The following is a 13,934-nucleotide window of genomic DNA, read 5'->3' on the forward strand; positions in this document are numbered from 1 at the left end:
CATTAGAATTCCTTTATTGCGCTCCCGCTCCGTGCTGCCGGAGAGAGGTCAGCAGCACTTATGAAATTTTCAATTCTCGCAGGTTTTGAATTTACATGTTTTCCCCATGTCTGAGCTGGAAGAAGACGATGAATAAAAGATTCAAATGGGAGGTCTCCAGTCATTTAAGAGCAATGCAACGAGCATTTATTCGGGGAGAGGAGCGCCGCGCGCCGCTGCATGAATACCAACAAATTAGCAGCAAACTTCAAACGGGGAATAAACAAAAGGCTGCGTTCTTTGATGTGACGCTGCCTGGGAGCTGGCACCCAGCACGAGGAGCACGCTCAGGGGCTGGCCACATCTGGGCCAGAAGCAGCTGGAGGCCTGCGCACCCCTGCAGCCAGCACGGGCATCCCGGAGGCTGCCACTGTCGTGATGCCGCAAAAGCACTTAGGGTGGCACAGAGGCTGAGCAAACAGATGCCCCGGACAGTGGTCCAGCTGGGGCAAGCCCTGCACCTGCGTCCATCTGCTCCCAAGCAGAGTGTCCCAGTGAACTCTGCCCGTCTTGCATCAATGCCCCCGTGCCCTGCTGGGGGCCGGTGATCATCCCTGCCTTGCTGGGATGCAGGGAGTCCTGCTGCTTTTCCCCAACTCCTCTGGAAGTTTTGCTGACCTGAGCGGCTGCTCCTGGCTCCTCACGGTGGAGGCATCAGCTCAGAGACACACAACAACGAAAGAGCTGCAAATGAAGACCCAGCGGCAGAGACGGGTGCCATAGCCTGTGCGCCCTTTCTGAGCCGAGACCAGACAAGCCACGTCCGCTGCACCCGCTGGGGAGCGCCCGAACTCCTGGGGAGCTGGGGTTTAAGCCTTTCCCACCCCCCTGCCCCACAGATGCTGGCCATGTCGGCACACGAGCTGCCTCCGCTTTGGCCTGGGCTCAGTGCCCAGGTACAGACTCTCCATCTTTCAAAAGCAGGCCCCGCACCCCGCTGCCCAGGCTCCAAGACCAGCGTCGAAAGCCTCCTGCCCTGCACCGCCCTGCCCCGCCGTAGGGGCACCCCCTGCACAGCCCTCCACCCTGGCGCACGGCAAGATGCACGGCGGTTGAAGCGAGCAGACACGGTGTTGCAGAGAGTTGCTAGCACTGTTCGTGACTTTATCAACAGGATAAGAGCCGAGCAAGGGGCGAGACACCCGCGTGGCATTTCCTCCTCAGTTTCCACCACTTCTGAGCTCTGTCCAGGATTGGGCCGGTGCCCTTTGAGGACCCTGGTCCCTTCTGCACTTCCTTTCTTTGCGTGGAGTCTAGTTTTTTAGACACTTTCCTCTCCCTCGAGAAGCACAGACCTTCGCACACTTCTAACCTCCACGTGCCCTTCGCACACTTCTAGTCGCCGTGTTTTCAATGGCCCCTTTGTGGGTGGCAGGATCGTCCCCTCTCCCCTTCTAGAGAGAAATCCCCCCAGGCTATGGCTGCAACATTGGTCTGACGGGCAAGGTGTATCCGGTGTCGATGCCCCGCACGCGCCCTTTAGTGACGGACCCAACACATCGCTCCCCGCTCTCTAGCTGCGAAGTGTAATGCGGGAATACACTGGAGATGCAGGGATTCGAGACCAGGCATGATTCATCGTCTGTACCGAGACCGAGACTGACCCCTGAAGAGTCGCAACCCCCTAGCCTACACCCAGGCCAGTTACCATCTGTCCCGGACAACCTTATCCAGGGGAGCCGTCCTTATCCTGGGGATTAAGTCTATGGTGGATTCTGCTTCCATCTGCACATCTACGTGGGCAGGTTTTTAGCCATGTAAGTGCCAAAAAAATGCCACTTACACGCAGGGAGCCATATTATTGCCACAGCATCCTCTCTCTCATCCCCCCAATAATCCTATTAGTGCTGCAGCGTCACTTCGGAGTTGGTCCTGGCAACAAGCACGGTTTGCTTGCTATTTGGCCCCGCTACACGTATCCCAACAGGGATGTGGCTTGTAACTTTGTGCCCTTTTGATTATCTGCAAGCAAATCCAAGCCTCTTGTGGTGGGGCGCCGGGGCCCTGAGCCCTCCCGAGTCCGTCTGTGAGCTGACCACACTTGGCTTTGAGGGTGCGTGGGGGGCCCACGGATATAACCCCCATGCCAAAACAGGAACAGCAGCAGAATCAGGAGAAATGCAAAGCTAGGTGCAAGCGAGCAGTGGTTAGTTATGTACCACGGGGAGCATCCTCCACTGGAGGAGACACGGCCGAGGGTCTGGGCTAAGGCCCCCGTGCATGCACAGACCTCTCCGTTTGGGCAGGGGCGGCCCATGGATGCAAGACCCGAGTCACCCGGCCCTTTGCGGCTGCAAAGTTCAGCGAGAAGCAGTCAACGCCAGCCGACAAGCCAGGGAAAGCCAGGCACGAGATGCAAGAAAGGATACACGCAGTGACTCGCAGCCGCCGAGCATCTCCGGGCCTGGGCGCATAGCGTGGCGGCGAAGGTAACGGAGGTGACCCCGACTCGGGGCGGAGGCATGGGAGGGAGGTGGTAGCCATCACAGCCCTGAGCTGGGAGGTGACTAGCTGGGTCTCTGCGGCCGCATCTCCACGGGGCAGTGGACACGCGACACAGATCGCAGCCCGGCTGCCGAGATCCTCGCCCCGGGGAGAGCAAGCCTCTTTAAAACGCCCAGCACGTGCCTTGCAGGAGGCCAGGAGGGAAAAGGATGCTGGAAGCCCGGGGCTCTCCTTTCCCCTCTGCAAAGTGCCTGTCAGACAGGCCCGCCCTGGGGGGGACAAGCTGGACGGGCGGACGGACGGACGTGGCTGAGTGGAGAGATTTTCACTCCGGGCCTCCGAGAGCTCCAGGAGTGTTGACGCGTCCCCCGGCGCCCGCGCTGACAGCTCCGGCTGCTGACTCTCTGCCCTCGCAAAGCAGCGCCTTCACTTTGATCTCCTCCCAGGACTGCGGCTGCCCCTGCCCCTCCCTCCGCTGGCTCTCTCCCCGCGTCCTCCTGTTGCAATGAATTTCCCAGCAGCCGAGCGCGGCAAGGACCCCATCTCTCCTGCCCCGCTCCGCTCGGCCCGGCGTCGCTGCACTGCTGGCACACTCGGGGGGACACGGCGCGCAGACGCGCTCTGCACGCTCAATACGAGCCTGCCAGGTAGACGGGGAACCCTGGCCCCCGTCCTGCCACCGCCAGCAGCATCCCCAGGTCACGGCGCAGGTGTTCAGGTGCAAATAAATGGCTGGGCTCACCTGGGGCATCTCCAGCAGCTGGAAGTGCTACACCTCCGGAAAATACGGACGGACCCAAGCAGTGAACAAACTTCTGCCGGCGACTTCCTAAGCCAGGCCTGGCCTGCAATTCCCCGCGCAGGTCTCCAGGTCTGCGTCCCTGCCCCTGCAGTATCCAGCCCCGCCAGACCACGTGGAGCCGGCCGCCCAGCAAGAGCAACACCTGACCGCGCACCGCCGGGTGCCACACAAGCCTCAGTTGATCACCTTTGCTAATGCGAGAGCAGCAGCTGCTTTACAGCAAAGGTGGCAGCAATTTGGCTGCCATTTCCAAAGGTCTGGGAAGCGCATGGATGAGAGCTATGGGGGACCTGGGTGTGGGAGCACCCAGGGCCGTGGCCCGCGGCACGGCTGTTGCTATCTTTGCTGCTACTGGGACAAGCCCCGCTTTCCCTTCACCCCAGGACCTCCATCAGCTGCTCCCCCGTGTCCGCGGGGTCTCGGGCCGCAGGCGCTGGGGCTGGCGTCCCTGAGAGCATCGGTGCTCACCGTGCAGAGCAAGGCTGGATGTGCCCAGAGCTGCCCACGCTGGGTGGAGAGGTTGGTCTCTCAATCCCATCCCAGCAGGAGGCAAGGAGCCTGTCACTTCCAATCAGCCTCCAACCCCCCGAACACGGGAGCCCCTTGCACGCCTGCGGGGAGGGCACGGGGCCACGGCTCCCCAGCGCCGGCAGCTCCGGGCCCGCTTGCCCCCGTGCCTGGCTGCACTCGAGTCCCGGAGATCCCGGCACGCTATCGCTGCCATGTGCGCTTGCACGGAGGTGACAGGATGGGAACACAACCCACACGCTATCCGGGCACGAACACACTGTCACGGAAACATGCAAACAGATCGATGCCGCCCCCGCGGCCGCGCCGCGATCCCTTCCCCGGGGAGCTGCCATCAGAGCCAGCGGCTGGGGGCGGTGCAGCGCGGCCGCGCGCTGCCTGTCCTTCCCTGTGTCTCCTCTTTCTGAGCTGGCACCTCTGCCTGCCTCCAGCCTCCTGTGAGGATACAGCTCGCTCCTCGGCAGCCCTGGAGCCTCATCCCGGCCTGCCCGGCTGCCTGCGCTGCTCCCAGCAAGCCCCAGCCCCAGCCCGCTGCGCCCTCCTCAAAAAGCGGGGTCCCTGGACCCCCGTCCTAGCTGGGGCTGCTCAGGGATTTGCTTAAACGGGTTTGTGCGCAGAGCTAGCGTGCTCGTATAACCCAGTTTTGATGGGCAAGGTCTCCTGAAGCCGGGAGAGGGTTCCTCATCCAAACTGGAGAGCAAAGAAAAGACCCCCGCAGCAGAGTCAGAAAGTTTCTCCTCCTTTCCAACCTCAACTTCCCCCGCTGCAGCTTGAAGCCGTGGTCCTGGCCCTCTCCCAGAGACGCCCGCCTCCATCCTCCCCATAATTGCCCTTCGGGTATTTGGAGACTGCTGTCAAGTCTCCCCGCAGTCTGCCCTTCTCCAGACTCGGCGGGAACGTCTACACGTGCACTTTAATGCACATTAGCCTTTTTCGATGCACATTGCAGTGTCGCTACAAACGTGGTTTTTCCTTAATGCACATTAAAATAAGCTAATGCACACTAAGCATCACTTAAAAACCATGCACTTTACTTAATGTACATTAAGCCAGGCTAAATGAGCATTTTCCTAGTACCTCACAATGGAAGTACTAGATTTCACGTGCATTAACTAAACTGCATTAGCGCCCGTATAGATGCAAAGAAGCCTAGCTGCTTGAGCTCTTCCTCGTCAGTCCAGCCTCCCATGCCCCCGATCTTGTTTGCCCTTCAAATGGGGCCACACTTTCTTGAAGCACAGGGCCCCAAACTGGAGCCAGGACCCCCGGGAAGGCTTCGCCCGTGCTGGACAAGGCCTCCCCACCTGCATTCCCCCGTCAGGGCCATTTGCTGCCTGGAAGAAAGCGGGAGAGTTTGTTCCCAGCGCCAGGAGAAGTGGGAGCGCCGCCGACTCGCAGCAACCAGCTGAGAAAGCTTTTAGGGGCCGTCGGTGCAAAGGACCCGCGCGGATCGAAGGAGACCGGCAGTTCAGGAACGGCTTGTGTTTGCAAACACCAGCGCAGGCAGTCAGGCTCCGCTCACCCCATCCGATCCCCACCTTCCTCCAACCCTGCCCGGGGGGGGCTCATCGGCCTTCTCCTGCCCCCCAGACCGGGCTCCCCCGGCCTGGATCTCGCGGGAGCCGAGCCAAGCTGAGCCGGGGATGAAATATGAATGAGGTGCCGTGCCGTGCCGTGCCGTGCCGTGGCGTGATGTGGCGTGGTGTGTGGCGTGCTGCGGGGTGGGTTCTGATTCGATTAGCGCTGATGTTTCTTTCATGAGGGAGAGGGTTTCTCCTCTCCTGGCTGCAAACGCCGAGCTCAGTCACGGAAGCAGACGGCTGATTAACCATCCGCTGCTGCCTGCTGCTCTCACGCACCCGCCCAGGCCCTCCTGCCCCTCCGAGCAGGGCAAGAGCTGCAAATGCCACCCCGCCGGCCCCTGGTGCCATCCTATTCCTGGAAGAGGGCAGGCCTCTGGTACCCAGGGGTGCCCCAAACCCGGTCCTTATTGCCAGCCTTTTGCAGTCTCCAGCGCTAACTTTGCCTCGGATAATCTTTAGCAGGAAGGAAGAGTGAGTGCTGCTTTAACTACCTCTCCGGCAGGACAGGGAAGAAGCAATTCATTTGCCTGGAGCCGGGCTTCGTGCTTGGCAGAGGGCAGGTGCGCGCTCTGGGCGTGCAACGGGACCTGCACGGCCGCTGGGGCTGGGGAAGGAGCAATGCGGACCCTGCCCTGCCGCAGGAGATGGGAGAGGAGACCGCACCAGGGATGGCACCGGGTCCTGCTTTTCCTACGTTCACATTTCAATGTTGCGCCGCCCATGGAGAAAAGCGAGCCGCACGCACGAGCTGCACCGCAGGAAAGCACCGCCTCGGCCTTGCTACCGCCCACAAAACCGTATCACAAATCTTGTGCCAACACCCAAATGCCACCCGGGGTGGTGGTAACGCCCCTGTGTCCCAAACGCGGACGCCTCCTCCCGTTCGGGAGGAAAGTTTCTTGTTCCTGATTCTTTCAGTTAAAAACATCCGCTATGCAGGGAGAGGGAGCAATGTCATGCGACTTAGAGGACAAATCACGCAATCTTCAAAGCGAAATAGCTTCTAGGCAGGAAGTTAATTGAGATATATTTATAAATAATAAATACCCTCTTCTAACTCAGGTTCATCTCATAATGGAAGACGGGATGGCGGGGTGTTAGCAATAAGGCATGGAGGAGGAGGAGGAGGAGCCAGGCGGTGCATTAGCCAGAAGGACACGTTCTGAACCGAGTCCACACAGAGACAGGACACAACGGATCAGGCTTTATTCCATCGTGTTCAAGTCCCTGAAAATCTTTATTGCATCTATTTTGGTACCGCGCCATCACCGGACCCCGACGACCAAGCTGCAGACAAGCCGGGCGGGGAGGAACGTTTTGGGGCATGAGCAGGGGCAATGCCCAAGTCCACTCACGGACCTAATGGGTGGGAGAAAACCTGGCCCCAAGCGCCCAAGGACTGAGGCTCCCAGGACGCAGAGCCAGGTGCCAGCCACGAAGAAGCAGGTCCCGCCTTGGCAGCGGCAACGAGGCAGCTGAAGGGCAAGGCGGGCAGGGGTGGAAGGGAGCGGTGGGGCACGAAGACAAGGGCAGTCCTCACGCCACGCGTCGGCGCGCGAGCCCGACAAGCCCCGTCTTTTCCTCTTTGACTGGTTTCCTCTCCTCCTCCAGTCAGAATCAGCTCAGCGTCACCAGTGCCGGGCAAGCCTGGACGACCCAGTCCGTGCCCTCCATCGTTCAGCATCTTCCCTCTTTTCTTCCGTTGTTGCTATGCTTGGCTGGTCCGAGGTCCGCGGAGATTTCCCCGCATCCCAGCTAGCGGCTGATCGCACGCAGGGTCAGGAGAAGCAGTCGAAAGGAAGGAACCACGCAGCCTTTTGCACGTGGACGCTCGTCTGCGTGTATTTGCACGTGTGTGTCTGAATGCATACAACATATTTTTTCCCCCGTTTCAAAATGCCGAATATCTACAGTCATAAGAGTTTTCTAGGCCTAAGGCACAAGACAACCTGTCAAAAATTATCCTGAGGCTACAGAGCTAAAGATTTAAAACTCTGGACAGGTGCTTTGAAAGCTGCACGTGGACTAGCACTAAGCCCCCCCGCCCCGCTCTGGACATCAGCTGTAGTTCTCCCAGGTGTTATTTGCTTATACACAATATCTCAGACAAATAGCTGCTGCTCCGTTTCCGGCCGTCTCAGTCGTTGCCGCGTCGAGCCGACTGCAGTGGGGTTTTATCCCTGCCCTTGGCATGCTCGTCGCTGCTAGACGGCCCCAGTCCAGCTTCCCCACCGGAGCTCTTCCTAGGAGCCGTCCTCCTGCCCTCAGGTTCGTCACGCGGCGGGAGCCCCAGGCTGCACCAGTTCTCAGCTGGTGATGCCACCTTCCTTGGCGAGATACAGCAATTAAGCACAAAGCAGTTTCCCTGCATGCATGTGGCGGTTGTGACCACAGGACCGGCCTGGTCACAACTGCCACGTGCCCCCGGGCCCCCTCCACGGCAGCACCGTGGCTCCTGTCTCCCCGAGCATCCGCCCGGGTACCACTTCCAGAGCCTTCCCGCAGCTGCAGCGTTAACTCCAGCCAGGGCTGGGAGGGGAGGGGAAGGGGAGGGATGGAGAATGATACTAGGACCCTGGGGAACACTTGACACGCTATTCCTCTCACGTGGAAAGCACTTGACACGCTAGTGCTGGCACAACACGCCAGGCAGCCAGGGGTTTCTCCGACACACTCCTCCCGCCTGCCCTCCCCTCTCCTTTCTGCCCACGCACCTTAAAGATACACAGGGCTTTTCAGGTGGAGCGGGGAGCCTGGACCAGACTCGCAAACACTCGCAGGACTCTCCTGTGCCCCCTCGGTGGAAGGGGGTCACGGTGGTGCCCAGACCCCCCTCCTGCCTTCGTGCACTGGAGGAGAGGATCCTCACTTCGCTGCCCCCTGACACTGTCCCTGGCTGCAAGGCATCTGCAGCACACCCCTGGGGCAACTCCGAATGCAACGCACTGCAAGGACACCCGACATGACGGGCACCAGGTCCTGCGCCCGGCTGGGATCGGCGAGTAGCACGGTGCAGACGGCCCCTCTGATAGGAGTCGGGACCAGAGAGAAAAATATGGGGCCCAGGAAAGGAAACCTGAGGAGTCCCGACAGCTGCGCCTGCAATTCCTCATCCCCTGCTAGGACATTTTACATTTTTTTTGGATGTTTCCAATTTTACAGGGAGGGAGGGAAGAAAAAATCTGTTTTAATCGGGCCCCAGCAGGAAGGCTCGCTGCCTCGCCGCGAGGAGAGACCTGCACGGAGCGGGCAGCACAAGCTCAGGTCCCATTTGCGAGCGTGTCGTGGCAGGTCCCTTTGTGCTGGTGCTGCGCTGGAGGGTCCAGAAAGGCCCCGCACCCGCTCTGCAGACTGCTCATCGTGCACCCGCTCCACCCCGTTTCTGCCCCAGCATTTTCCATTTTTCTTTGCATGCAGGTTTTCCATTTCTGTCGCTGTTCTCCCAATCCCCCTGCTTCTGCTCGAGCCTTTTGGAGAGGGGGCCAGACCCGCAAGGAAAGGCAACCCCTTGCTTTGTATAAAGGTGTTAAGAAACCATCAAATGCTGTTTCCATTCCTCGCCCTGTCCCCACTCCAGCCCCAACTTCTCGTTTGTTTTTTGGACATCCTGGGAAACAAGCCTATGGTCTAAATTTTGAATCAGTCTGATGCATCCATGGATTGACTTGTTCCGTCCCGTGGGCCCGACCTTGCGCTTCTCCGCCCTGCTTGTCCTCTGCCATTACCAAACCTGGGCCAGCCCCTCTCGAAAGGGCTAAATATTGTGGTTTTTAAGGTCAGGTCTTGCTCACGCGCCGAAAGCAAGACAGACCCCAGGGCAGAGCGAGCCAGCCAGCCTGAGCGAGAGCGGAGCGGTGTAACCCTAGCCAAGAGGACCCAGCCTGTCCAGCCCTTCCCCTGGGGCCGGCTCGCCCGCCTGCTGCGCACACCACTCGCACCCCTGGGCAAGGGGCAAACCCCGCGCTGCCCAGCGCGGGGCACCGCACGGCGTGCACGGCAGGGAAGCACACCCCGAGATGTGCCGTGGGACAGCCAGGCCAGAAGCCCCTTGCAGCGGCAGAGGCACTACAGGACCGTGCCGCGGGGAGCCCTCCAGACACACCGTGCCACATCAGCTTCAACCCCCCAGCTTGGTGCATCACCCGGCGGGACGTCTCCCGTGCCCAGGTGGCACAGACGCAGGCAGACGAGGCGTCTTGCTTTGGCTTTGGACTCCATCTGCTGTAGCAAAGGTGGAATATACCCGGCTCGTGCGGGGTGCCCGGAGCAGCCTGGCCCCTGGCCCTTTTTACTGGCCCAGGAGGGGGGAATAAATCAAAACAGCGGAGGAGGTGGCAGCTCACAGCTAAGGCAGGCAGACCCTAGCTCTAGGCCACCCGGGCTGCTCCAGGGCATTAAAAAAGTGACTTAACCTGGCTAGGATGCTGCGCAGTGCCAGGCCAGGGTAACGCTGGTAATGCCTGGCAGCCCACGTGTGGCATGGCACTACTGCCCATCTGTCCACCCCGGCGCGTGCTGCATGCAGTAGGCCTAGTGCACGTGCCAGCGTGGTACGGGCTCGCTGGGCACGAACGGGCGGGGGAAGAGCAGCGCGGGCAGGGCTGGAGGCTGCCGCGAGTGTCCCGGTGCCCGTGGCAATGAGCACATCCAGGAGCTCGGGGCAGCCTGTGCCCACGTCCAGGGCTGCGTGGCCCTGAGCTCGACCCAGCCCTGCCCCAGGCCCTCCTGGCCCCGGCCGCGAGGCCTTTAGGAGGGGCGGGAGGGAAGGCTGCAGCCTCTGCGGGAGGAGCGCGGCGAGCGCTGCCCATTTGTGTGCGAGGGAAGAGGAATCCAGCCCGGTGATTTTCTCTGGGGGGCCGAGCGCAGATCAATCTCGCCGTGTGCTGTGAAGCCTAAAGGACACCTTGAAAAGTTCTTTTCTTCTGTCAGGAAACGGCGGACGGCTCCCTCCCCGCGGCTCCTCGGGGACTTCCTGACGGGTTCCCGACAGCAAAGGGAACGTGGTCCCCAGCGGCCGCCGGGCGCCGGCCTCCCCCCCCCCAGCCAGCCCCAGGCCGCGGGGCAGCGCCCAGGGACCAGACACCAGCCAGCAACGGGCTGCCCTGGGACACGGCTCTGTCAACGCTCCTCAGTGCCTTGGGCCTGGGTCCCCCACAGCTCGTCCCTCCCCTGCAGCACCCCGCCGGCTCGCCCACGGCTCTTGTGTGCCCCTTGCACCCCCTTCCCCCTTGACCGCTGGCCACATGCCCGTGCTCCCCAGGCCGTGGGATCCCGTGGCATCAGCAGGGCAGGATCCCCTCTGTCCCGTGGAGGGGCAGGATCCCGCGTGCCGCCGACTCTGCCGAGCACGGCCCAGCCCAGCCGGTCCCGCACGGCCCGGACACCTCCCCTCCGCGCTGCGCTCCAGCTGCTTTCGCAAGCACGTCCAGAAAAGCCGGGCAATGCACCGCCCCGACGCGCGGTGTCCCCGTGGCCCGGCTCCAAGGCTCCCGACATGGCAAATGCTGACCGTTTCAATCGTCTAATGATCCCCTGGGGCACGATCACCACCCAGCCCTGCCCGGGCGACCTCTCCGAGCCGAGCGCCTGGCATCCCTCCCGTCGGCCCCGTCTCGGGCTTCCTCCTGCGTCAGAGAGGCCCAGAGTTTGAATATAAATGTCCCATTGCCCCGCAGCGTCCTGCCGGGGCCCCTCGCTCCGATACTGTAATTTAGCACCAGGAAAACAGCCGCGTTCAGAAATTAAACATCCGAGGAGCTTTCCTTAAGCTAGGGGATTATTTCCACATCATTTGGAATTTTCTGCTCTATTAATTTCCTTCTAGTCTGTCATTTTCCTCACGTGCCCCAAGACTCCCCCGCGCTCGCCGCAGCCCACGCCGGGCACCGAGCCCGCAGGCACGGCGGACCAGCCCCGGCTGCCTTCCCGGCTCGAGCCCCGAGGGCTCTCGGGATCGCCCCGCGTTGGGCTCGGCCACGTCCCCGCCCAAGGCTGCACACCAAAGGGAGTCCCCAGCATCTCCTGGGAGTGACCCCCATGGGACCCCACGTGCGCCTCGATCCCTGCCCAGCTCCTCGGACCTTGCAAACGGGGCTCTGGAGCTCCCCGGGCTTTGCTAAGTGAAGGCACATCCCCGGGCATCCTCACATCAAGGCTGGCACCCACTTTTTCAGGGCTGCCCCAATGCACCAAGCCCAGCAAGGGCCCAGAGCCAGCTCCCCCTTTGCAAGAGCAGCACTGGGGGCTGCTGCCACCTGCCAGCCAGCCCTGGTACGGCACACGACTCCCCACGCTCCCGGGTCCACACTAACGATGCTGCTGCTGATGGTATCGCTGGGATTTCTACCCCGCACTGTCCAGGAAAGCTCAGAGCGGCTTACGGTAAATGCTGAACAGCAGGGAAGTCCCCAAGTGAGCCGCCGGCGCTAGAAAGATGCACGCGCCATCACCCACCGCACTTCAGAGCGTGTGTAAGGGCACGGAGGGTCTCCGGCACGAGTCCCTGGAAACCCGCTAGTGCATCGAGGGCAACCGAGTCACAAGGGAGCCGGCGGCTTCGCCCACCTTCGGCAGCAGCCGTTTTTCAGGCAGGGAGGGATCCGGCTGCGCTCGGTTGCCTCGATCCGCTTGCGTGCCCGATGGCAGGGCAGAGCTGGCCCCTTGCGGCTGAAGCGCGACGGCCCCAGAGCATCTGCAGCGGGCTGCTAGCAAATCCCACCTCAGCTTGCTGTAGCCCTCCCACGGAGGCCTGGGTGCCTGTCCGGGAGCAAGCAGACGGGGCAGCATGCGTTGCCCCCACCTGCTCCCAAACCCCAGGGATGCCGCCCTGTGCCCCGCTCTGCCCAGAGCCACCTCAGCCTGGGGCACTCTGGGTTTAAAACCAGCCACTCCACACCATGCTTTTAGCTCCACTTGGTTAAACACAAAATCGTTAGGTTGCAAGGGACCTCAAGGGCCCCCCCGGATGCACCACTGCAAACCCGCTCCGCTGCCCGGTCCCCAGGATCCCACCCCGCTGGCGCAGAGCATCCGCAACGCCTAGCCGAGCCTCCCCGTCCTCTCCTCTCACCCCCGTCCCCGCACAGGGGCATCCGTGCCGCCTGCCCCCTTCTCCGTGCCGGACTCAATCTTGGCCGGTGCCAATCAGCCGCCTAGAAATTGCATGGTCCGAACCGCCGGCAACACAACCGCTCGCAACGGCCCTTATTTAATCTCATCCAGATTGGCAGCTCCGCCATTACCGGGGCCAGCCCGCGCCGCCCGGCAGGGCTGTCACCGGAGACGGCCTGGGAAGGGGAGGAATAATAGAAGGAGCCCGTGGCAGAGCCTGACAGCACTTTCCAAACGTGTCATTTTGGAGAGAACTCGCCAGTCCCCAGTTCATCTCGCTGTCCTCTTCCACCTGCCACAGGCACGAATCAAGGTGCCGCCAGGGCAGCGCGCGGTCTCTTCGCGATGCTCAGCTCATTTGAAAGGTTCGCCTCGGGCTTGCTGTTAAGACAAAGGAGGCTCGAGCGACCTCGAAGGACTGCAACGTGGTGCTTTCCCCGGCCGAGAGCATCGCGGACGCAGGCTGATCCCTGGGAGATGGGAAACGTGGTGACCGCACAGCAGAGATGCCGACATGCTCCGCTCCCTTCGTGCCCCTCGCCCATGCAACCCCAACTGCATCGCGCTCTCTGCGTGTGCAGGCGCACACACCAGGGCACAGCCCGGGTGCACACGCGGCCTCCATCTACCCCTCGCCCCAAGCAATGCCACACAGTGGCTTGGAAATGAAGCTTCGTGCAGATCTGCTCCAATGCTTGCCATGCTCAGTTTAGCCCCACGGGTCCCTGGCATCAGGGGCAGAAACCCCTGGGTGCCCAGAGATGCAGCTAAAAACTCAGCTAGAGCTTTAATTCAAGCTGGTGCAACCCAGGAGAAGCAGAGCTTCTTCAAGGAGTAACGGGTGCCTCCTCTGAGCTGAGGAAAGACCGCTCTTTGGGTTTCTAGGCCACGAGACCCAGGTGCCAGGGACCTACCTGGTATCCTGCAGATGCCCTCAGGCATCTTCCTCGTGCCTGAAATGATGCGGCACCTACCCTTTGCTACGGGTGGCCAGGGTCAACGGTGGAGTGATAGGGAGGGGTGCATCTACAGAGCTCCTTAAATGCACTTTTTTTATACCACGCTGCTTAGCAATGCCCGTGTGTGCCACGATAACGAAGACATACAGGGCTCTTGGTGAGCCTTTGTCCACAACAGCATCAATGCCACACACTTCTGTGCCCGCGGACCAGGAGGATGCCTGGGATGATATTGCCATCCAGACAGATCGGAGCCACTGCATCCTCCACCCAGACGAGAGATGCCGTTCTGGGGGGAGGCTAATGTCCCGAGAAGCGGTCTCCTCACCCCTGCAAGCTTTGCAGGGCAGAAGCATTGCCCCTTGTTGTCCTGCAATGCCCACGGCGTCGTTCCAGTAACTGCTGTAATAACCAGACCCCTCTCAGGTAATCACTCGCTCCGCTCAGCGACAGGCAGGGAAATGCAAG

This window comes from Alligator sinensis, unplaced genomic scaffold (genome assembly GCF_000455745.1).
Source record: "Alligator sinensis unplaced genomic scaffold, ASM45574v1 scaffold512_1, whole genome shotgun sequence".
Classification (NCBI taxonomy): Eukaryota; Metazoa; Chordata; order Crocodylia; family Alligatoridae; genus Alligator; species Alligator sinensis.